Consider the following 22,357-nt stretch of genomic DNA (forward strand, 5'->3'; position numbering starts at 1 on the left):
TTTTAGACAACATTTCATGCACTGTTAAACATGTTAAAGCAAGTTGCAAGTGAAAATCTATGTCTCTGACTGAGTTTGCATTACTGTGATTTGACCTCTCTGCTGGCTGAGATAAGCTCATTTTCAACGTCCAATTCAGAAAGTGATAAAAACAGATCCAGCCATAAAATGCATCATTCTTTTTTGTTTTAGACAACATTTCATGCACTGTTAAACATGTTAAAGCAAGTTGCAAGTGAAAATCTATGTCTCTGACTGAGTTTGCATTACTGTGATTTGACCTCTCTGCTGGCTGAGATAAGCTCATTTTCAACGTCCAATTCAGAATGTAATAAAACCAGATCCAGCTATAAAATGCATCATTCTTTTTTGTTTTAGACAACATTTCATGCACTGTTAAACATGTTAAAGCAAGTTGCAAGTGAAAATCTATGTCTCTGACTGAGTTTGCATTACTGTGATTTGACCTCTCTGCTGGCTGAGATAAGCTAATTTTCAACGTCCAATTCAGAATGTAATAAAACCAGATCCAGCCATAAAATGCATCATTCTTTTTTGTTTCAGACAACATTTCATGCACTGTTAAACATGTTAAAGCAAGTTGCAAGTGAAAATCTATGTCTCTGACTGAGTTTGCATTACTGTGATTTGACCTCTCTGCTGGCTGAGATAAGCTCATTTTCAACGTCCAATTCAGAATATAATAAAACCTGATCCAGCTATAAAATGCATCATTCTTTTTTGTTTTAGACAACATTTCATGCACTGTTAAACATGTTAAAGCAAGTTGCAAGTGAAAATCTATGTCTCTGACTGAGTTTGTATTACTGTGATTTGACCTCTCTGCTGGCTGAGATAAGCTCATTTTCAACGTCCAATTCAGAATGTAATAAAACCTGATCCAGCTATAAAATGCATCATTCTTTTTTGTTTTAGACAACATTTCATGCACTGTTAAACATGTTAAAGCAAGTTGCAAGTGAAAATCTATGTCTCTGACTGAGTTTGCATTACTGTGATTTGACCTCTCTGCTGGCTGAGATAAGCTCATTTTCAACGTCCAATTCAGAAAGTGATAAAAACAGATCCAGCCATAAAATGCATCATTCTTTTTTGTTTTAGACAACATTTCATGCACTGTTAAACATGTTAAAGCAAGTTGCAAGTGAAAATCTATGTCTCTGACTGAGTTTGCATTACTGTGATTTGACCTCTCTGCTGGCTGAGATAAGCTCATTTTCAACGTCCAATTCAGAATGTAATAAAACCAGATCCAGCTATAAAATGCATCATTCTTTTTTGTTTTAGACAACATTTCATGCACTGTTAAACATGTTAAAGCAAGTTGCAAGTGAAAATCTATGTCTCTGACTGAGTTTGCATTACTGTGATTTGACCTCTCTGCTGGCTGAGATAAGCTCATTTTCAACGTCCAATTCAGAATGTAATAAAACCAGATCCAGCCATAAAATGCATCATTCTTTTTTGTTTTAGACAACATTTCATGCACTGTTAAACATGTTAAAGCAAGTTGCAAGTGAAAATCTATGTCTCTGACTGAGTTTGCATTACTGTGATTTGATATCTCTGCTGGCTGAGATAAGCTCATTTTCAACGTCCAATTCAGAATATAATAAAACCTGATCCAGCTATAAAATGCATCATTCTTTTTTGTTTTAGACAACATTTCATGCACTGTTAAACATGTTAAAGCAAGTTGCAAGTGAAAATCTATGTCTCTGACTGAGTTTGCATTACTGTGATTTGACCTCTCTGCTGGCTGAGATAAGCTCATTTTCAACGTCCAATTCAGAAAGTGATAAAAACAGATCCAGCCATAAAATGCATCATTCTTTTTTGTTTTAGACAACATTTCATGCACTGTTAAACATGTTAAAGCAAGTTGCAAGTGAAAATCTATGTCTCTGACTGAGTTTGCATTACTGGGATTTGACCTCTCTGCTGGCTGAGATAAGCTCATTTTCAACGTCCAATTCAGAAAGTGATAAAAACAGATCCAGCCATAAAATGCATCATTCTTTTTTGTTTTAGACAACATTTCATGCACTGTTAAACATGTTAAAGCAAGTTGCAAGTGAAAATCTATGTCTCTGACTGAGTTTGCATTACTGTGATTTGACCTCTCTGCTGGCTGAGATAAGCTCATTTTCAACGTCCAATTCAGAATGTAATAAAACCAGATCCAGCTATAAAATGCATCATTCTTTTTTTGTTTTAGACAACATTTCATGCACTGTTAAACATGTTAAAGCAAGTTGCAAGTGAAAATCTATGTCTCTGACTGAGTTTGCATTACTGTGATTTGACCTCTCTGCTGGCTGAGATAAGCTCATTTTCAACGTCCAATTCAGAATATAATAAAACCTGATCCAGCTATAAAATGCATCATTCTTTTTTGTTTTAGACAACATTTCATGCACTGTTAAACATGTTAAAGCAAGTTGCAAGTGAAAATCTATGTCTCTGACTGAGTTTGTATTACTGTGATTTGACCTCTCTGCTGGCTGAGATAAGCTCATTTTCAACGTCCAATTCAGAATGTAATAAAACCAGATCCAGCCATAAAATGCATCATTCTTTTTTGTTTTAGACAACATTTCATGCACTGTTAAACATGTTAAAGCAAGTTGCAAGTGAAAATCTATGTCTCTGACTGAGTTTGCATTACTGTGATTTGACCTCTCTGCTGGCTGAGATAAGCTCATTTTCAACGTCCAATTCAGAATGTAATAAAACCTGATCCAGCTTAAAATGCATCATTCTTTTTTGTTTTAGACAACATTTCATGCACTGTTAAACATGTTAAAGCAAGTTGCAAGTGAAAATCTATGTCTCTGACTGAGTTTGCATTACTGTGATTTGACCTCTCTGCTGGCTGAGATAAGCTCATTTTCAACGTCCAATTCAGAATGTAATAAAACCAGATCCAGCCATAAAATGCATCATTCTTTTTTGTTTTAGACAACATTTCATGCACTGTTAAACATGTTAAAGCAAGTTGCAAGTGAAAATCTATGTCTCTGATTGAGTTTGCATTACTGTGATTTGACCTATCTGCTGGCTGAGATAAGCTCATTTTCAACGTCCAATTCAGAAAGTGATAAAAACAGATCCAGCCATAAAATGCATCATTCTTTTTTGTTTTAGACAACATTTCATGCACTGTTAAACATGTTAAAGCAAGTTGCAAGTGAAAATCTATGTCTCTGACTGAGTTTGCATTACTGTGATTTGACCTCTCTGCTGGCTGAGATAAGCTCATTTTCAACGTCCAATTCAGAAAGTGATAAAAACAGATCCAGCCATAAAATGCATCATTCTTTTTTGTTTTAGACAACATTTCATGCACTGTTAAACATGTTAAAGCAAGTTGCAAGTGAAAATCTATGTCTCTGACTGAGTTTGCATTACTGTGATTTGACCTCTCTGCTGGCTGAGATAAGCTCATTTTCAACGTCCAATTCAGAAAGTGATAAAAACAGATCCAGCCATAAAATGGATCATTCTTTTTTTGTTTTAGACAACATTTCATGCACTGTTAAACATGTTAAAGCAAGTTGCAAGTGAAAATCTATGTCTCTGACTGAGTTTGCATTACTGTAATTTGACCTCTCTGCTGGCTGAGATAAGCTCATTTTCAACGTCCAATTCAGAATGTAATAAAACCAGATCCAGCCATAAAATGCATCATTCTTTTTTGTTTTAGACAACATTTCATGCACTGTTAAACATGTTAAAGCAAGTTGCAAGTGAAAATCTATGTCTCTGACTGAGTTTGCATTACTGTGATTTGACCTCTCTGCTGGCTGAGATAAGCTCATTTTCAACGTCCAATTCAGAAAGTGATAAAAACAGATCCAGCCATAAAATGGATCATTCTTTTTTGTTTTAGACAACATTTCATGCACTGTTAAACATGTTAAAGCAAGTTGCAAGTGAAAATCTATGTCTCTGACTGAGTTTGCATTACTGTGATTTGACCTCTCTGCTGGCTGAGATAAGCTCATTTTCAACGTCCAATTCAGAAAGTGATAAAAACAGATCCAGCCATAAAATGCATCATTCTTTTTTGTTTTAGACAACATTTCATGCACTGTTAAACATGTTAAAGCAAGTTGCAAGTGAAAATCTATGTCTCTGACTGAGTTTGCATTACTGTGATTTGACCTCTCTGCTGGCTGAGATAAGCTCATTTTCAACGTCCAATTCAGAATGTAATAAAACCAGATCCAGCCATAAAATGCATCATTCTTTTTTGTTTTAGACAACATTTCATGCACTGTTAAACATGTTAAAGCAAGTTGCAAGTGAAAATCTATGTCTCTGACTGAGTTTGCATTACTTTGATTTGACCTCTCTGCTGGCTGAGATAAGCTCATTTTCAACGTCCAATTCAGAATGTAATAAAACCTGATCCAGCTATAAAATGCATCATTCTTTTTTGTTTTAGACAACATTTCATGCACTGTTAAACATGTTAAAGCAAGTTGCAAGTGAAAATCTATGTCTCTGACTGAGTTTGCATTACTGTGATTTGACCTCTCTGCTGGCTGAGATAAGCTCATTTTCAACGTCCAATTCAGAAAGTGATAAAAACAGATCCAGCCATAAAATGGATCATTCTTTTTTGTTTTAGACAACATTTCATGCACTGTTAAACATGTTAAAGCAAGTTGCAAGTGAAAATCTATGTCTCTGACTGAGTTTGCATTACTGTGATTTGACCTCTCTGCTGGCTGAGATAAACTCATTTTCAACGTCCAATTCAGAATGTAATAAAACCAGATCCAGCCATAAAATGCATCATTCTTTTTTGTTTTAGACAACATTTCATGCACTGTTAAACATGTTAAAGCAAGTTGCAAGTGAAAATCTATGTCTCTGACTGAGTTTGCATTACTGTGATTTGACCTCTCTGCTGGCTGAGATAAGCTCATTTTCAACGTCCAATTCAGAATGTAATAAAACCAGATCCAGCTATAAAATGCATCATTCTTTTTTGTTTTAGACAACATTTCATGCACTGTTAAACATGTTAAAGCAAGTTGCAAGTGAAAATCTATGTCTCTGACTGAGTTTGCATTACTGTGATTTGACCTCTCTGCTGGCTGAGATAAGCTAATTTTCAACGTCCAATTCAGAATGTAATAAAACCAGATCCAGCCATAAAATGCATCATTCTTTTTTGTTTTAGACAACATTTCATGCACTGTTAAACATGTTAAAGCAAGTTGCAAGTGAAAATCTATGTCTCTGACTGAGTTTGCATTACTGTGATTTGACCTCTCTGCTGGCTGAGATAAGCTCATTTTCAACGTCCAATTCAGAAAGTGATAAAAACAGATCCAGCCATAAAATGGATCATTCTTTTTTGTTTTAGACAACATTTCATGCACTGTTAAACATGTTAAAGCAAGTTGCAAGTGAAAATCTATGTCTCTGACTGAGTTTGCATTACTGTGATTTGACCTCTCTGCTGGCTGAGATAAACTCATTTTCAACGTCCAATTCAGAATGTAATAAAACCAGATCCAGCCATAAAATGCATCATTCTTTTTTGTTTTAGACAACATTTCATGCACTGTTAAACATGTTAAAGCAAGTTGCAAGTGAAAATCTATGTCTCTGACTGAGTTTGCATTACTGTGATTTGACCTCTCTGCTGGCTGAGATAAGCTCATTTTCAACGTCCAATTCAGAAAGTGATAAAAACAGATCCAGCCATAAAATGCATCATTCTTTTTTGTTTTAGACAACATTTCATGCACTGTTAAACATGTTAAAGCAAGTTGCAAGTGAAAATCTATGTCTCTGACTGAGTTTGCATTACTGTGATTTGACCTCTCTGCTGGCTGAGATAAGCTCATTTTCAACGTCCAATTCAGAATGTAATAAAACCAGATCCAGCTATAAAATGCATCATTCTTTTTTGTTTTAGACAACATTTCATGCACTGTTAAACATGTTAAAGCAAGTTGCAAGTGAAAATCTATGTCTCTGACTGAGTTTGCATTACTGTGATTTGACCTCTCTGCTGGCTGAGATAAGCTAATTTTCAACGTCCAATTCAGAATGTAATAAAACCAGATCCAGCCATAAAATGCATCATTCTTTTTTGTTTTAGACAACATTTCATGCACTGTTAAACATGTTAAAGCAAGTTGCAAGTGAAAATCTATGTCTCTGACTGAGTTTGCATTACTGTGATTTGACCTCTCTGCTGGCTGAGATAAGCTCATTTTCAACGTCCAATTCAGAATATAATAAAACCTGATCCAGCTATAAAATGCATCATTCTTTTTTGTTTTAGACAACATTTCATGCACTGTTAAACATGTTAAAGCAAGTTGCAAGTGAAAATCTATGTCTCTGACTGAGTTTGTATTACTGTCATTTGACCTCTCTGCTGGCTGAGATAAGCTCATTTTCAACGTCCAATTCAGAATGTAATAAAACCAGATCCAGCCATAAAATGCATCATTCTTTTTTGTTTTAGACAACATTTCATGCACTGTTAAACATGTTAAAGCAAGTTGCAAGTGAAAATCTATGTCTCTGACTGAGTTTGCATTACTGTGATTTGACCTCTCTGCTGGCTGAGATAAGCTCATTTTCAACGTCCAATTCAGAATGTAATAAAACCTGATCCAGCTTAAAATGCATCATTCTTTTTTGTTTTAGACAACATTTCATGCACTGTTAAACATGTTAAAGCAAGTTGCAAGTGAAAATCTATGTCTCTGACTGAGTTTGCATTACTGTGATTTGACCTCTCTGCTGGCTGAGATAAGCTCATTTTCAACGTCCAATTCAGAAAGTGATAAAAACAGATCCAGCCATAAAATGCATCATTCTTTTTTGTTTTAGACAACATTTCATGCACTGTTAAACATGTTAAAGCAAGTTGCAAGTGAAAATCTATGTCTCTGACTGAGTTTGCATTACTGGGATTTGACCTCTCTGCTGGCTGAGATAAGCTCATTTTCAACGTCCAATTCAGAAAGTGATAAAAACAGATCCAGCCATAAAATGCATCATTCTTTTTTGTTTTAGACAACATTTCATGCACTGTTAAACATGTTAAAGCAAGTTGCAAGTGAAAATCTATGTCTCTGATTGAGTTTGCATTACTGTGATTTGACCTATCTGCTGGCTGAGATAAGCTCATTTTCAACGTCCAATTCAGAAAGTGATAAAAACAGATCCAGCCATAAAATGCATCATGTTTTTTTGTTTTAGACAACATTTCATGCACTGTTAAACATGTTAAAGCAAGTTGCAAGTGAAAATCTATGTCTCTGACTGAGTTTGCATTACTGTGATTTGACCTCTCTGCTGGCTGAGATAAGCTCATTTTAAACGTCCAATTCAGAAAGTGATAAAAACAGATCCAGCCATAAAATGCATCATTCTTTTTTGTTTTAGACAACATTTCATGCACTGTTAAACATGTTAAAGCAAGTTGCAAGTGAAAATCTATGTCTCTGACTGAGTTTGCATTACTGTGATTTGACCTCTCTGCTGGCTGAGATAAGCTCATTTTCAACGTCCAATTCAGAAAGTGATAAAAACAGATCCAGCCATAAAATGCATCATTCTTTTTTGTTTTAGACAACATTTCATGCACTGTTAAACATGTTAAAGCAAGTTGCAAGTGAAAATCTATGTCTCTGACTGAGTTTGCATTACTGTGATTTGACCTCTCTGCTGGCTGAGATAAGCTCATTTTCAACGTCCAATTCAGAAAGTGATAAAAACAGATCCAGACATAAAATGGATCATTCTTTTTTTGTTTTAGACAACATTTCATGCACTGTTAAACATGTTAAAGCAAGTTGCAAGTGAAAATCTATGTCTCTGACTGAGTTTGCATTACTGTAATTTGACCTCTCTGCTGGCTGAGATAAGCTCATTTTCAACGTCCAATTCAGAATGTAATAAAACCAGATCCAGCCATAAAATGCATCATTCTTTTTTGTTTTAGACAACATTTCATGCACTGTTAAACATGTTAAAGCAAGTTGCAAGTGAAAATCTATGTCTCTGACTGAGTTTGCATTACTGTGATTTGACCTCTCTGCTGGCTGAGATAAGCTCATTTTCAACGTCCAATTCAGAATGTAATAAAACCTGATCCAGCTATAAAATGCATCATTCTTTTTTGTTTTAGACAACATTTCATGCACTGTTAAACATGTTAAAGCAAGTTGCAAGTGAAAATCTATGTCTCTGACTGAGTTTGCATTACTGTGATTTGACCTCTCTGCTGGCTGAGATGAGCTCATTTTCAACGTCCAATTCAGAAAGTGATAAAAACAGATCCAGCCATAAAATGGATCATTCTTTTTTGTTTTAGACAACATTTCATGCACTGTTAAACATGTTAAAGCAAGTTGCAAGTGAAAATCTATGTCTCTGACTGAGTTTGCATTACTGTGATTTGACCTCTCTGCTGGCTGAGATAAACTCATTTTCAACGTCCAATTCAGAATGTAATAAAACCAGATCCAGCCATAAAATGCATCATTCTTTTTTGTTTTAGACAACATTTCATGCACTGTTAAACATGTTAAAGCAAGTTGCAAGTGAAAATCTATGTCTCTGACTGAGTTTGCATTACTGTGATTTGACCTCTCTGCTGGCTGAGATAAGCTCATTTTCAACGTCCAATTCAGAAAGTGATAAAAACAGATCCAGCCATAAAATGCATCATTCTTTTTTGTTTTAGACAACATTTCATGCACTGTTAAACATGTTAAAGCAAGTTGCAAGTGAAAATCTATGTCTCTGACTGAGTTTGCATTACTGGGATTTGACCTCTCTGCTGGCTGAGATAAGCTCATTTTCAACGTCCAATTCAGAAAGTGATAAAAACAGATCCAGCCATAAAATGCATCATTCTTTTTTGTTTTAGACAACATTTCATGCACTGTTAAACATGTTAAAGCAAGTTGCAAGTGAAAATCTATGTCTCTGATTGAGTTTGCATTACTGTGATTTGACCTATCTGCTGGCTGAGATAAGCTCATTTTCAACGTCCAATTCAGAAAGTGATAAAAACAGATCCAGCCATAAAATGCATCATGTTTTTTTGTTTTAGACAACATTTCATGCACTGTTAAACATGTTAAAGCAAGTTGCAAGTGAAAATCTATGTCTCTGACTGAGTTTGCATTACTGGGATTTGACCTCTCTGCTGGCTGAGATAAGCTCATTTTCAACGTCCAATTCAGAATATAATAAAACCTGATCCAGCTATAAAATGCATCATTCTTTTTTGTTTTAGACAACATTTCATGCACTGTTAAACATGTTAAAGCAAGTTGCAAGTGAAAATCTATGTCTCTGACTGAGTTTGCATTACTGTGATTTGACCTCTCTGCTGGCTGAGATAAGCTCATTTTCAACGTCCAATTCACAATATAATAAAACCTGATCCAGCTATAAAATGCATCATTCTTTTTTGTTTTAGACAACATTTCATGCACTGTTAAACATGTTAAAGCAAGTTGCAAGTGAAAATCTATGTCTCTGACTGAGTTTGTATTACTGTTATTTGACCTCTCTGCTGGCTGAGATAAGCTCATTTTCAACGTCCAATTCAGAATGTAATAAAACCAGATCCAGCCATAAAATGCATCATTCTTTTTTGTTTTAGACAACATTTCATGCACTGGTAAACATGTTAAAGCAAGTTGCAAGTGAAAATCTATGTCTCTGACTGAGTTTGCATTACTGTGATTTGACCTCTCTGCTGGCTGAGATAAGCTCATTTTCAACGTCCAATTCAGAATGTAATAAAACCTGATCCAGCTTAAAATGCATCATTCTTTTTTGTTTTAGACAACATTTCATGCACTGTTAAACATGTTAAAGCAAGTTGCAAGTGAAAATCTATGTCTCTGACTGAGTTTGCATTACTGTGATTTGACCTCTCTGCTGGCTGAGATAAGCTCATTTTCAACGTCCAATTCAGAATGTAATAAAACCAGATCCAGCTATAAAATGCATCATTCTTTTTTGTTTTAGACAACATTTCATGCACTGTTAAACATGTTAAAGCAAGTTGCAAGTGAAAATCTATGTCTCTGACTGAGTTTGCATTACTGTGATTTGACCTCTCTGCTGGCTGAGATAAGCTCATTTTCAACGTCCAATTCAGAATGTAATAAAACCAGATCCAGCCATAAAATGCATCATTCTTTTTTGTTTTAGACAACATTTCATGCACTGTTAAACATGTTAAAGCAAGTTGCAAGTGAAAATCTATGTCTCTGACTGAGTTTGCATTACTGTGATTTGACCTCTCTGCTGGCTGAGATAAGCTCATTTTCAACGTCCAATTCAGAATGTAATAAAACCAGATCCAGCTATAAAATGCATCATTCTTTTTTGTTTTAGACAACATTTCATGCACTGTTAAACATGTTAAAGCAAGTTGCAAGTGAAAATCTATGTCTCTGACTGAGTTTGCATTACTGTGATTTGACCTCTCTGCTGGCTGAGATAAGCTCATTTTCAACGTCCAATTCAGAAAGTGATAAAAACAGATCCAGCCATAAAATGGATCATTCTTTTTTGTTTTAGACAACATTTCATGCACTGTTAAACATGTTAAAGCAAGTTGCAAGTGAAAATCTATGTCTCTGACTGAGTTTGCATTACTGTGATTTGACCTCTCTGCTGGCTGAGATAAACTCATTTTCAACGTCCAATTCAGAATGTAATAAAACCAGATCCAGCCATAAAATGCATCATTCTTTTTTGTTTTAGACAACATTTCATGCACTGTTAAACATGTTAAAGCAAGTTGCAAGTGAAAATCTATGTCTCTGACTGAGTTTGCATTACTGTGATTTGACCTATCTGCTGGCTGAGATAAGCTTATTTTCAACGTCCAATTCAGAATGTAATAAAACCAGATCCAGCTATAAAATGCATCATTCTTTTTTGTTTTAGACAACATTTCATGCACTGTTAAACATGTTAAAGCAAGTTGCAAGTGAAAATCTATGTCTCTGACTGAGTTTGCATTACTGTGATTTGACCTCTCTGCTGGCTGAGATAAGCTCATTTTCAACGTCCAATTCAGAATGTAATAAAACCAGATCCAGCCATAAAATGCATCATTCTTTTTTGTTTTAGACAACATTTCATGCACTGTTAAACATGTTAAAGCAAGTTGCAAGTGAAAATCTATGTCTTTGACTGAGTTTGCATTACTGTGATTTGACCTCTCTGCTGGCTGAGATAAGCTCATTTTCAACGTCCAATTCAGAATATAATAAAACCTGATCCAGCTATAAAATGCATCATTCTTTTTTGTTTTAGACAACATTTCATGCACTGTTAAACATGTTAAAGCAAGTTGCAAGTGAAAATCTATGTCTCTGACTGAGTTTGCATTACTGTGATTTGACCTCTCTGCTGGCTGAGATAAGCTCATTTTCAACGTCCAATTCAGAAAGTGATAAAAACAGATCCAGCCATAAAATGGATCATTCTTTTTTGTTTTAGACAACATTTCATGCACTGTTAAACATGTTAAAGCAAGTTGCAAGTGAAAATCTATGTCTCTGACTGAGTTTGCATTACTGTGATTTGACCTCTCTGCTGGCTGAGATAAGCTAATTTTCAACGTCCAATTCAGAATGTAATAAAACCTGATCCAGCTATAAAAAGCATCATTCTTTTTTGTTTTAGACAACATTTCATGCACTGTTAAACATGTTAAAGCAAGTTGCAAGTGAAAATCTATGTCTCTGACTGAGTTTGCATTACTGTGATTTGACCTCTCTGCTGGCTGAGATAAGCTCATTTTCAACGTCCAATTCAGAATGTAATAAAACCAGATCCAGCCATAAAATGCATCATTCTTTTTTGTTTTAGACAACATTTCATGCACTGTTAAACATGTTAAAGCAAGTTGCAAGTGAAAATCTATGTCTCTGACTGAGTTTGTATTACTGTGATTTGACCTCTCTGCTGGCTGAGATAAGCTCATTTTCAACGTCCAATTCAGAATGTAATAAAACCTGATCCAGCTATAAAATGCATCATTCTTTTTTGTTTTAGACAACATTTCATGCACTGTTAAACATGTTAAAGCAAGTTGCAAGTGAAAATCTATGTCTCTGACTGAGTTTGCATTACTGTGATTTGACCTCTCTGCTGGCTGAGATAAGCTCATTTTCAACGTCCAATTCAGAAAGTGATAAAAACAGATCCAGCCATAAAATGCATCATTCTTTTTTGTTTTAGACAACATTTCATGCACTGTTAAACATGTTAAAGCAAGTTGCAAGTGAAAATCTATGTCTCTGACTGAGTTTGCATTACTGTGATTTGACCTCTCTGCTGGCTGAGATAAGCTCATTTTCAACGTCCAATTCAGAATGTAATAAAACCAGATCCAGCTATAAAATGCATCATTCTTTTTTGTTTTAGACAACATTTCATGCACTGTTAAACATGTTAAAGCAAGTTGCAAGTGAAAATCTATGTCTCTGACTGAGTTTGCATTACTGTGATTTGACCTCTCTGCTGGCTGAGATAAGCTAATTTTCAACGTCCAATTCAGAATGTAATAAAACCAGATCCAGCCATAAAATGCATCATTCTTTTTTGTTTTAGACAACATTTCATGCACTGTTAAACATGTTAAAGCAAGTTGCAAGTGAAAATCTATGTCTCTGACTGAGTTTGCATTACTGTGATTTGACCTCTCTGCTGGCTGAGATAAGCTAATTTTCAACGTCCAATTCAGAATGTAATAAAACCAGATCCAGCCATAAAATGCATCATTCTTTTTTGTTTTAGACAACATTTCATGCACTGTTAAACATGTTAAAGCAAGTTGCAAGTGAAAATCTATGTCTCTGACTGAGTTTGCATTACTGTGATTTGACCTCTCTGCTGGCTGAGATAAGCTCATTTTCAACGTCCAATTCAGAATATAATAAAACCTGATCCAGCTATAAAATGCATCATTCTTTTTTGTTTTAGACAACATTTCATGCACTGTTAAACATGTTAAAGCAAGTTGCAAGTGAAAATCTATGTCTCTGACTGAGTTTGTATTACTGTGATTTGACCTCTCTGCTGGCTGAGATAAGCTCATTTTCAACGTCCAATTCAGAATGTAATAAAACCAGATCCAGCTATAAAATGCATCATTCTTTTTTGTTTTAGACAACATTTCATGCACTGTTAAACATGTTAAAGCAAGTTGCAAGTGAAAATCTATGTCTCTGACTGAGTTTGCATTACTGTGATTTGACCTCTCTGCTGGCTGAGATAAGCTAATTTTCAACGTCCAATTCAGAATGTAATAAAACCAGATCCAGCCATAAAATGCATCATTCTTTTTTGTTTTAGACAACATTTCATGCACTGTTAAACATGTTAAAGCAAGTTGCAAGTGAAAATCTATGTCTCTGACTGAGTTTGCATTACTGTGATTTGACCTCTCTGCTGGCTGAGATAAGCTCATTTTCAACGTCCAATTCAGAATATAATAAAACCTGATCCAGCTATAAAATGCATCATTCTTTTTTGTTTTAGACAACATTTCATGCACTGTTAAACATGTTAAAGCAAGTTGCAAGTGAAAATCTATGTCTCTGACTGAGTTTGCATTACTGTGATTTGACCTCTCTGCTGGCTGAGATAAGCTCATTTTCAACGTCCAATTCAGAAAGTGATAAAAACAGATCCAGCCATAAAATGGATCATTCTTTTTTGTTTTAGACAACATTTCATGCACTGTTAAACATGTTAAAGCAAGTTGCAAGTGAAAATCTATGTCTCTGACTGAGTTTGCATTACTGTGATTTGACCTCTCTGCTGGCTGAGATAAGCTAATTTTCAACGTCCAATTCAGAATGTAATAAAACCTGATCCAGCTATAAAAAGCATCATTCTTTTTTGTTTTAGACAACATTTCATGCACTGTTAAACATGTTAAAGCAAGTTGCAAGTGAAAATCTATGTCTCTGACTGAGTTTGCATTACTGTGATTTGACCTCTCTGCTGGCTGAGATAAGCTCATTTTCAACGTCCAATTCAGAATGTAATAAAACCAGATCCAGCCATAAAATGCATCATTCTTTTTTGTTTTAGACAACATTTCATGCACTGTTAAACATGTTAAAGCAAGTTGCAAGTGAAAATCTATGTCTCTGACTGAGTTTGTATTACTGTGATTTGACCTCTCTGCTGGCTGAGATAAGCTCATTTTCAACGTCCAATTCAGAATGTAATAAAACCTGATCCAGCTATAAAATGCATCATTCTTTTTTGTTTTAGACAACATTTCATGCACTGTTAAACATGTTAAAGCAAGTTGCAAGTGAAAATCTATGTCTCTGACTGAGTTTGCATTACTGTGATTTGACCTCTCTGCTGGCTGAGATAAGCTCATTTTCAACGTCCAATTCAGAAAGTGATAAAAACAGATCCAGCCATAAAATGCATCATTCTTTTTTGTTTTAGACAACATTTCATGCACTGTTAAACATGTTAAAGCAAGTTGCAAGTGAAAATCTATGTCTCTGACTGAGTTTGCATTACTGTGATTTGACCTCTCTGCTGGCTGAGATAAGCTCATTTTCAACGTCCAATTCAGAATGTAATAAAACCAGATCCAGCTATAAAATGCATCATTCTTTTTTGTTTTAGACAACATTTCATGCACTGTTAAACATGTTAAAGCAAGTTGCAAGTGAAAATCTATGTCTCTGACTGAGTTTGCATTACTGTGATTTGACCTCTCTGCTGGCTGAGATAAGCTAATTTTCAACGTCCAATTCAGAATGTAATAAAACCAGATCCAGCCATAAAATGCATCATTCTTTTTTGTTTTAGACAACATTTCATGCACTGTTAAACATGTTAAAGCAAGTTGCAAGTGAAAATCTATGTCTCTGACTGAGTTTGCATTACTGTGATTTGACCTCTCTGCTGGCTGAGATAAGCTAATTTTCAACGTCCAATTCAGAATGTAATAAAACCAGATCCAGCCATAAAATGCATCATTCTTTTTTGTTTTAGACAACATTTCATGCACTGTTAAACATGTTAAAGCAAGTTGCAAGTGAAAATCTATGTCTCTGACTGAGTTTGCATTACTGTGATTTGACCTCTCTGCTGGCTGAGATAAGCTCATTTTCAACGTCCAATTCAGAATATAATAAAACCTGATCCAGCTATAAAATGCATCATTCTTTTTTGTTTTAGACAACATTTCATGCACTGTTAAACATGTTAAAGCAAGTTGCAAGTGAAAATCTATGTCTCTGACTGAGTTTGTATTACTGTGATTTGACCTCTCTGCTGGCTGAGATAAGCTCATTTTCAACGTCCAATTCAGAATGTAATAAAACCAGATCCAGCTATAAAATGCATCATTCTTTTTTGTTTTAGACAACATTTCATGCACTGTTAAACATGTTAAAGCAAGTTGCAAGTGAAAATCTATGTCTCTGACTGAGTTTGCATTACTGTGATTTGACCTCTCTGCTGGCTGAGATAAGCTAATTTTCAACGTCCAATTCAGAATGTAATAAAACCAGATCCAGCCATAAAATGCATCATTCTTTTTTGTTTTAGACAACATTTCATGCACTGTTAAACATGTTAAAGCAAGTTGCAAGTGAAAATCTATGTCTCTGACTGAGTTTGCATTACTGTGATTTGACCTCTCTGCTGGCTGAGATAAGCTCATTTTCAACGTCCAATTCAGAATATAATAAAACCTGATCCAGCTATAAAATGCATCATTCTTTTTTGTTTTAGACAACATTTCATGCACTGTTAAACATGTTAAAGCAAGTTGCAAGTGAAAATCTATGTCTCTGACTGAGTTTGTATTACTGTGATTTGACCTCTCTGCTGGCTGAGATAAGCTCATTTTCAACGTCCAATTCAGAATGTAATAAAACCTGATCCAGCTATAAAATGCATCATTCTTTTTTGTTTTAGACAACATTTCATGCACTGTTAAACATGTTAAAGCAAGTTGCAAGTGAAAATCTATGTCTCTGACTGAGTTTGCATTACTGTGATTTGACCTCTCTGCTGGCTGAGATAAGCTCATTTTCAACGTCCAATTCAGAAAGTGATAAAAACAGATCCAGCCATAAAATGCATCATTCTTTTTTGTTTTAGACAACATTTCATGCACTGTTAAACATGTTAAAGCAAGTTGCAAGTGAAAATCTATGTCTCTGACTGAGTTTGCATTACTGTGATTTGACCTCTCTGCTGGCTGAGATAAGCTCATTTTCAACGTCCAATTCAGAATGTAATAAAACCAGATCCAGCTATAAAATGCATCATTCTTTTTTGTTTTAGACAACATTTCATGCACTGTTAAACATGTTAAAGCAAGTTGCAAGTGAAAATCTATGTCTCTGACTGAGTTTGCATTACTGTGATTTGACCTCTCTGCTGGCTGAGATAAGCTAATTTTCAACGTCCAATTCAGAATGTAATAAAACCAGATCCAGCCATAAAATGCATCATTCTTTTTTGTTTTAGACAACATTTCATGCACTGTTAAACATGTTAAAGCAAGTTGCAAGTGAAAATCTATGTCTCTGACTGAGTTTGCATTACTGTGATTTGACCTCTCTGCTGGCTGAGATAAGCTCATTTTCAACGTCCAATTCAGAAAGTGATAAAAACAGATCCAGCCATAAAATGGATCATTCTTTTTTTGTTTTAGACAACATTTCATGCACTGTTAAACATGTTAAAGCAAGTTGCAAGTGAAAATCTATGTCTCTGACTGAGTTTGCATTACTGTAATTTGACCTCTCTGCTGGCTGAGATAAGCTCATTTTCAACGTCCAATTCAGAATGTAATAAAACCAGATCCAGCCATAAAATGCATCATTCTTTTTTGTTTTAGACAACATTTCATGCACTGTTAAACATGTTAAAGCAAGTTGCAAGTGAAAATCTATGTCTCTGACTGAGTTTGCATTACTGTAATTTGACCTCTCTGCTGGCTGAGATAAGCTCATTTTCAACGTCCAATTCAGAATGTAATAAAACCTGATCCAGCTATAAAATGCATCATTCTTTTTTGTTTTAGACAACATTTCATGCACTGTTAAACATGTTAAAGCAAGTTGCAAGTGAAAATCTATGTCTCTGACTGAGTTTGCATTACTGTGATTTGACCTCTCTGCTGGCTGAGATAAGCTCATTTTCAACGTCCAATTCAGAAAGTGATAAAAACAGATCCAGCCATAAAATGGATCATTCTTTTTTGTTTTAGACAACATTTCATGCACTGTTAAACATGTTAAAGCAAGTTGCAAGTGAAAATCTATGTCTCTGACTGAGTTTGCATTACTGTGATTTGACCTCTCTGCTGGCTGAGATAAACTCATTTTCAACGTCCAATTCAGAAAGTGATAAAAACAGATCCAGCCATAAAATGGATCATTCTTTTTTGTTTTAGACAACATTTCATGCACTGTTAAACATGTTAAAGCAAGTTGCAAGTGAAAATCTATGTCTCTGACTGAGTTTGCATTACTGTGATTTGACCTCTCTGCTGGCTGAGATAAACTCATTTTCAACGTCCAATTCAGAATGTAATAAAACCAGATCCAGCCATAAAATGCATCATTCTTTTTTGTTTTAGACAACATTTCATGCACTGTTAAACATGTTAAAGCAAGTTGCAAGTGAAAATCTATGTCTCTGACTGAGTTTGCATTACTGTGATTTGACCTATCTGCTGGCTGAGATAAGCTTATTTTCAACGTCCAATTCAGAATGTAATAAAACCAGATCCAGCTATAAAATGCATCATTCTTTTTTGTTTTAGACAACATTTCATGCACTGTTAAACATGTTAAAGCAAGTTGCAAGTGAAAATCTATGTCTCTGACTGAGTTTGCATTACTGTGATTTGACCTCTCTGCTGGCTGAGATAAGCTCATTTTCAACGTCCAATTCAGAATGTAATAAAACCAGATCCAGCCATAAAATGCATCATTCTTTTTTGTTTTAGACAACATTTCATGCACTGTTAAACATGTTAAAGCAAGTTGCAAGTGAAAATCTATGTCTTTGACTGAGTTTGCATTACTGTGATTTGACCTCTCTGCTGGCTGAGATAAGCTCATTTTCAACGTCCAATTCAGAATATAATAAAACCTGATCCAGCTATAAAATGCATCATTCTTTTTTGTTTTAGACAACATTTCATGCACTGTTAAACATGTTAAAGCAAGTTGCAAGTGAAAATCTATGTCTCTGACTGAGTTTGCATTACTGTGATTTGACCTCTCTGCTGGCTGAGATAAGCTCATTTTCAACGTCCAATTCAGAAAGTGATAAAAACAGATCCAGCCATAAAATGGATCATTCTTTTTTGTTTTAGACAACATTTCATGCACTGTTAAACATGTTAAAGCAAGTTGCAAGTGAAAATCTATGTCTCTGACTGAGTTTGCATTACTGTGATTTGACCTCTCTGCTGGCTGAGATAAGCTAATTTTCAACGTCCAATTCAGAATGTAATAAAACCTGATCCAGCTATAAAAAGCATCATTCTTTTTTGTTTTAGACAACATTTCATGCACTGTTAAACATGTTAAAGCAAGTTGCAAGTGAAAATCTATGTCTCTGACTGAGTTTGCATTACTGTGATTTGACCTCTCTGCTGGCTGAGATAAGCTCATTTTCAACGTCCAATTCAGAATGTAATAAAACCAGATCCAGCCATAAAATGCATCATTCTTTTTTGTTTTAGACAACATTTCATGCACTGTTAAACATGTTAAAGCAAGTTGCAAGTGAAAATCTATGTCTCTGACTGAGTTTGTATTACTGTGATTTGACCTCTCTGCTGGCTGAGATAAGCTCATTTTCAACGTCCAATTCAGAATGTAATAAAACCTGATCCAGCTATAAAATGCATCATTCTTTTTTGTTTTAGACAACATTTCATGCACTGTTAAACATGTTAAAGCAAGTTGCAAGTGAAAATCTATGTCTCTGACTGAGTTTGCATTACTGTGATTTGACCTCTCTGCTGGCTGAGATAAGCTCATTTTCAACGTCCAATTCAGAAAGTGATAAAAACAGATCCAGCCATAAAATGCATCATTCTTTTTTGTTTTAGACAACATTTCATGCACTGTTAAACATGTTAAAGCAAGTTGCAAGTGAAAATCTATGTCTCTGACTGAGTTTGCATTACTGTGATTTGACCTCTCTGCTGGCTGAGATAAGCTCATTTTCAACGTCCAATTCAGAATGTAATAAAACCAGATCCAGCTATAAAATGCATCATTCTTTTTTGTTTTAGACAACATTTCATGCACTGTTAAACATGTTAAAGCAAGTTGCAAGTGAAAATCTATGTCTCTGACTGAGTTTGCATTACTGTGATTTGACCTCTCTGCTGGCTGAGATAAGCTAATTTTCAACGTCCAATTCAGAATGTAATAAAACCAGATCCAGCCATAAAATGCATCATTCTTTTTTGTTTTAGACAACATTTCATGCACTGTTAAACATGTTAAAGCAAGTTGCAAGTGAAAATCTATGTCTCTGACTGAGTTTGCATTACTGTGATTTGACCTCTCTGCTGGCTGAGATAAGCTAATTTTCAACGTCCAATTCAGAATGTAATAAAACCAGATCCAGCCATAAAATGCATCATTCTTTTTTGTTTTAGACAACATTTCATGCACTGTTAAACATGTTAAAGCAAGTTGCAAGTGAAAATCTATGTCTCTGACTGAGTTTGCATTACTGTGATTTGACCTCTCTGCTGGCTGAGATAAGCTCATTTTCAACGTCCAATTCAGAATATAATAAAACCTGATCCAGCTATAAAATGCATCATTCTTTTTTGTTTTAGACAACATTTCATGCACTGTTAAACATGTTAAAGCAAGTTGCAAGTGAAAATCTATGTCTCTGACTGAGTTTGTATTACTGTGATTTGACCTCTCTGCTGGCTGAGATAAGCTCATTTTCAACGTCCAATTCAGAATGTAATAAAACCAGATCCAGCTATAAAATGCATCATTCTTTTTTGTTTTAGACAACATTTCATGCACTGTTAAACATGTTAAAGCAAGTTGCAAGTGAAAATCTATGTCTCTGACTGAGTTTGCATTACTGTGATTTGACCTCTCTGCTGGCTGAGATAAGCTAATTTTCAACGTCCAATTCAGAATGTAATAAAACCAGATCCAGCCATAAAATGCATCATTCTTTTTTGTTTTAGACAACATTTCATGCACTGTTAAACATGTTAAAGCAAGTTGCAAGTGAAAATCTATGTCTCTGACTGAGTTTGCATTACTGTGATTTGACCTCTCTGCTGGCTGAGATAAGCTCATTTTCAACGTCCAATTCAGAATATAATAAAACCTGATCCAGCTATAAAATGCATCATTCTTTTTTGTTTTAGACAACATTTCATGCACTGTTAAACATGTTAAAGCAAGTTGCAAGTGAAAATCTATGTCTCTGACTGAGTTTGCATTACTGTGATTTGACCTCTCTGCTGGCTGAGATAAGCTCATTTTCAACGTCCAATTCAGAAAGTGATAAAAACAGATCCAGCCATAAAATGGATCATTCTTTTTTGTTTTAGACAACATTTCATGCACTGTTAAACATGTTAAAGCAAGTTGCAAGTGAAAATCTATGTCTCTGACTGAGTTTGCATTACTGTGATTTGACCTCTCTGCTGGCTGAGATAAGCTAATTTTCAACGTCCAATTCAGAATGTAATAAAACCTGATCCAGCTATAAAAAGCATCATTCTTTTTTGTTTTAGACAACATTTCATGCACTGTTAAACATGTTAAAGCAAGTTGCAAGTGAAAATCTATGTCTCTGACTGAGTTTGCATTACTGTGATTTGACCTCTCTGCTGGCTGAGATAAGCTCATTTTCAACGTCCAATTCAGAATGTAATAAAACCAGATCCAGCCATAAAATGCATCATTCTTTTTTGTTTTAGACAACATTTCATGCACTGTTAAACATGTTAAAGCAAGTTGCAAGTGAAAATCTATGTCTCTGACTGAGTTTGTATTACTGTGATTTGACCTCTCTGCTGGCTGAGATAAGCTCATTTTCAACGTCCAATTCAGAATGTAATAAAACCTGATCCAGCTATAAAATGCATCATTCTTTTTTGTTTTAGACAACATTTCATGCACTGTTAAACATGTTAAAGCAAGTTGCAAGTGAAAATCTATGTCTCTGACTGAGTTTGCATTACTGTGATTTGACCTCTCTGCTGGCTGAGATAAGCTCATTTTCAACGTCCAATTCAGAAAGTGATAAAAACAGATCCAGCCATAAAATGCATCATTCTTTTTTGTTTTAGACAACATTTCATGCACTGTTAAACATGTTAAAGCAAGTTGCAAGTGAAAATCTATGTCTCTGACTGAGTTTGCATTACTGTGATTTGACCTCTCTGCTGGCTGAGATAAGCTCATTTTCAACGTCCAATTCAGAATGTAATAAAACCAGATCCAGCTATAAAATGCATCATTCTTTTTTGTTTTAGACAACATTTCATGCACTGTTAAACATGTTAAAGCAAGTTGCAAGTGAAAATCTATGTCTCTGACTGAGTTTGCATTACTGTGATTTGACCTCTCTGCTGGCTGAGATAAGCTAATTTTCAACGTCCAATTCAGAATGTAATAAAACCAGATCCAGCCATAAAATGCATCATTCTTTTTTGTTTTAGACAACATTTCATGCACTGTTAAACATGTTAAAGCAAGTTGCAAGTGAAAATCTATGTCTCTGACTGAGTTTGCATTACTGTGATTTGACCTCTCTGCTGGCTGAGATAAGCTAATTTTCAACGTCCAATTCAGAATGTAATAAAACCAGATCCAGCCATAAAATGCATCATTCTTTTTTGTTTTAGACAACATTTCATGCACTGTTAAACATGTTAAAGCAAGTTGCAAGTGAAAATCTATGTCTCTGACTGAGTTTGCATTACTGTGATTTGACCTCTCTGCTGGCTGAGATAAGCTCATTTTCAACGTCCAATTCAGAATATAATAAAACCTGATCCAGCTATAAAATGCATCATTCTTTTTTGTTTTAGACAACATTTCATGCACTGTTAAACATGTTAAAGCAAGTTGCAAGTGAAAATCTATGTCTCTGACTGAGTTTGTATTACTGTGATTTGACCTCTCTGCTGGCTGAGATAAGCTCATTTTCAACGTCCAATTCAGAATGTAATAAAACCAGATCCAGCTATAAAATGCATCATTCTTTTTTGTTTTAGACAACATTTCATGCACTGTTAAACATGTTA

General features: G+C 34.9%; 1 long non-coding RNA gene across 1 annotated transcript; it reads right to left on the reverse strand.

Moving 5' to 3' along the window:
- Positions 1-1,120: 1,120 nt before the first annotated feature.
- LOC147841719 (uncharacterized) lies at positions 1,121-5,974 on the reverse strand. Its single transcript, XR_015502503.1, has 3 exons — positions 4,488-5,974; positions 2,628-3,742; positions 1,121-2,067 (listed from the first exon to the last, which is right to left on the reverse strand). It is a non-coding gene; the product is annotated as an uncharacterized LOC147841719 (long non-coding RNA).
- Between the last annotated feature and the right edge of the window lie 16,383 nt (positions 5,975-22,357).

This window comes from Danio rerio, chromosome 11 (genome assembly GCF_052040795.2).
Source record: "Danio rerio strain M-AB ecotype USA chromosome 11, GRCz13ab, whole genome shotgun sequence".
Classification (NCBI taxonomy): Eukaryota; Metazoa; Chordata; class Actinopteri; order Cypriniformes; family Danionidae; genus Danio; species Danio rerio.